Raw genomic sequence first — 3400 nt, forward strand, 5'->3', positions numbered from 1 at the left:
TCCTTATATGGAGACAGGCTGGACATTTGAAACTGGGAGAAGCAATCAGATTCTGGAGATATTTTGAAAGTATATGCAATAGAATTTCCTGGTGGATTAGATACGGGATATGAAAGAAAGGAGAGTCAAAGATGACTACAAGCTTTGGGGCTTCAGTGACTGGAGTCATGGAATTGCCATCATTTGAGATGTGGAGGGCTAGGGATGCAGTGAGCCTGGTGTTGGAGACGGAGTGGAGTGGGAGAGCAGAACAAGACATCTAGTAGACATACAGTTAGGGGATGAGAAGGCAGATGAGTGTACAAGTCCAGAGACGAGGGCCGAGGCCTGGCTGGAGTATACAGGTGGGAGTCGTAGGGCAAACAAGGCCGTAAGATCAGATGAGACAACCAAAGGAGAGAGAAGAGACAGATGGAGGCATAGGGCACTATACCAGTCACATGCTGAGAAGAAAAGATGGGACCAGGAGGTCCCCAAGGACTACCCCAAGCCCTGCCTAAAATAGGACAAAAGACAGCACACTGAGCCCCACGATTCTGCTTCTCCTGACCTACAGACTCCTCACCCCTAGGGACTCTTGGGACCAGACATTGGCCTAGGGGGCCATTTCCACTTTACATGTCTGTGTAACCTCAGTGGGTGTATATTCTTTACAGGGTTGGAATAAAGTAGAATAAAACATAGCCTTTGCAGAGCCCCCAGTCGTTATTCTCACAAAATCTGGAAACTGGACTGGCTTCTGTGGCCTACCCAGCTCACTCTCAGTCTACAGTACCAGTCCAAGCCTCTCATCTGACCACTGCCTACTGACCATATTCATCCAGCGGGCCACGTGCCCCAAATGATGAAAGATCTTCATCTTCCTGAAAAAGCCTCTTCCCAGGTCAGGTGCCTTAACTCAATGGTTGGAGTGCCAAGCCACTCTTCTACCCACTCACTCATGTCAGAAATTTAAGAGTCAACCTTACTGTTTTCTTCTCTCCATACGTGTATCCACTCACAGATGATTCCATCTCGCAAGTACCTTTCACATCTGCGCTCCTCCCCTCTAATGCCCACTGTCTTGGCTTGATCTAGGCTTCCAGGATCTGTTAAGGCTTAGGGTTATGGCTTAAGTGTGGAGCTGGTAGCTCTCTTTGATTTGAAAAATACAGATAAGGGGCACCTGGGTGGCTCAGTCTGTTAAGTGTCTGACTTGATTTCGGCTCAGGGTCGTGGGATTGACACCTGTGTCGGGCTCTGCACTGAGCTTAAGATTGCTTATGATTCTCTCAAGGGCACCTGGGTGGCTCAGTCGGTTGAACATCTGACTTCAGCTCAGGTCATGATCTCGCGGTTCATGAGTTTGAGCCCCAAGTAGGGCTCTGTGCTTACAGCTCAGCCTGGAGCCTGCTTCAGACTCTATGTCTCCCTCTCTGCTCCTCCCTGGCTTGTATTCTGTCTCCCTCTTGAAAATAAATGAGACATTTAAAAAAATCTTAAAAATACTTATCTGGCAGGGAAGATACTATGATCACAAAGGTGGTTTCCCAGGGCAAGGCTTATCCTTTGCACTCCAGATGTGGTGACCCCTGCAATTTCCCCAAATGTGGGAAACTCGACAGCATAATTTGTGATAGTGAGGGAAAAAAATTAAAAAAGATTCTCTCTCTCTCTCTCTCTGCTCCCCTTCCCCACTTGCATTCTCTCTTTCTCTATCTCTCAGAAATAAATCAATAAATCAATCAAGCAATAAATAAATAAACATTAAAAAATACAGATAAAACCAGAAAATGAAATAACCTCAGGCCATTATTAAGGAAATTAACTTGGTTATAAAGATTACAATTATGTTTCTGAAAATGGACAAGGTTATTTTAAAAAGTTGCCATTTATTTTTATTACCTGACCTACTACAGATTTATTATTTTTTTTTAATGATAATTATCTCACTTTTCCCAAATAATCAAGAAATTGAACAGTTTTTTTGTTGGCTCATTTTCCTTTCAATAACTGGAAACTTACTATCCACAACTTAAACTATATCAATCATATAGTCTCCAACAACTTTTTTCTTTGAGTTTCCCAAAGGACTGGAGACCAAGGAGGCAAGTTCAGTTATCTTACACTGGAACACAATAAACTGAAAGGTAGAGGTCTATCATGGGGCAGGGTGGTGCATGATGGGGGCCAGCAAAGTAAAGATAGTGTTCTCACAACATGCAAAGCTAGTACCGGTATTTAAACAGCATTAGATGGATTGAAAAGCTCTCCTAAATATCTCTTTTCTATATTTTCTCATATTTCTAAATATAAATTATCATTAGCAAGTAATTATGGTGAATAATAATACTGTCACTTAATTTCCTGCCAGCTAAGGCCTGGCAGAGTTGAAGCAGGCTGAACTCAAGAGTGTGCAATTTTAGAACTGAACAATTAAACTCAGAGAAGATGGGAGTAGAGGGTTACCGTGGCAACCTGATCCCACAACCCTGTGTGTGGCCATATTGTTCCAGTGTCTGAGTCACAGAGGCTGGTTATTATGATTTATAATACGGGCAGTGTTTGGGTACAGATAGAGAGTTTCCCTTGTAGCAAGTTTAGAAAGGACAGGTACTTTGGAATCTGCAGAAGAGGATTATATGATTTTCAGCCAAGTGACACCGAATTAATGAAAATAATTAGTAGTTGTTAATGACAGTGTGTAATTTTAATCTATTCCATAAAAATAATGGAATTATTGGCTTTGTAAAAAGAATTGCTTTGAAATTCAATAATTAAGTATAATTGTATAACTAGTATGACTAATTCATTCAATAATACTGATTAAATCCTAGCATTTGCTAACTCTGCTGTAGGGGCTGGGATTCGGTGAACAAAACGGGGGTGGTAAATAATACACAGTAAATAATTTATGGTATCAATGTGTTAGAATGTGGTAAGGAGTATGAGGACAAAATAAAGGAGGGCAGGGTGATTGGGAATGCTAGGGAGAGTAGGGATACAGTAGATAGTTTTAAATCGGGTTCTCAAGAAGGCCTCATGGAGAAGATGCCATTTGAAGAGACTAGAAAAGGTTGGGGTGGAGGGGAGCCATGCAGACATGTGGGGAAGAACATTCCAGGCAGAGCGAATACCAGGGCAAAGGCTCTGAGGTAGAGGCATGCTTGCTATGCTCAAGGAGCAGTAAAACAAAACAAAACAAAAATACTGGAATAGAGTGAGTGAGAGGGAGGATAGTAAAAAGTGAGATCAGTAACAACTGGGCAAGATCCTATAGGGCTTGGCAGGTCACTGTAAGTGTTTTGGCCTTTATTCAGAAAGAAATAGGCAGCCACTAAAAGATTTTGAGCAGAGGAGTGACATGACCAGTTAGGAGCCAATAACAACTAAGGGGGGTGGAGAATTATGGTGACCAGGG

The 3400-nt window shown here is 42.3% G+C and overlaps 1 non-coding gene across 1 annotated transcript; it reads left to right on the plus strand.

Moving 5' to 3' along the window:
* The first annotated feature begins 1484 nt into the window (after window positions 1-1484).
* Window positions 1485-1654, plus strand: LOC121041143 (U1 spliceosomal RNA). The gene has a single exon (XR_005795590.1). It is a non-coding gene; the product is annotated as a U1 spliceosomal RNA (small nuclear RNA).
* The last annotated feature ends 1746 nt before the right edge of the window (window positions 1655-3400 follow it).

This window comes from Herpailurus yagouaroundi, unplaced genomic scaffold (assembly GCF_014898765.1).
Source record: "Herpailurus yagouaroundi ecotype Mexico unplaced genomic scaffold, PumYag 182, whole genome shotgun sequence".
NCBI lineage: Eukaryota > Metazoa > Chordata > Mammalia > Carnivora > Felidae > Herpailurus > Herpailurus yagouaroundi.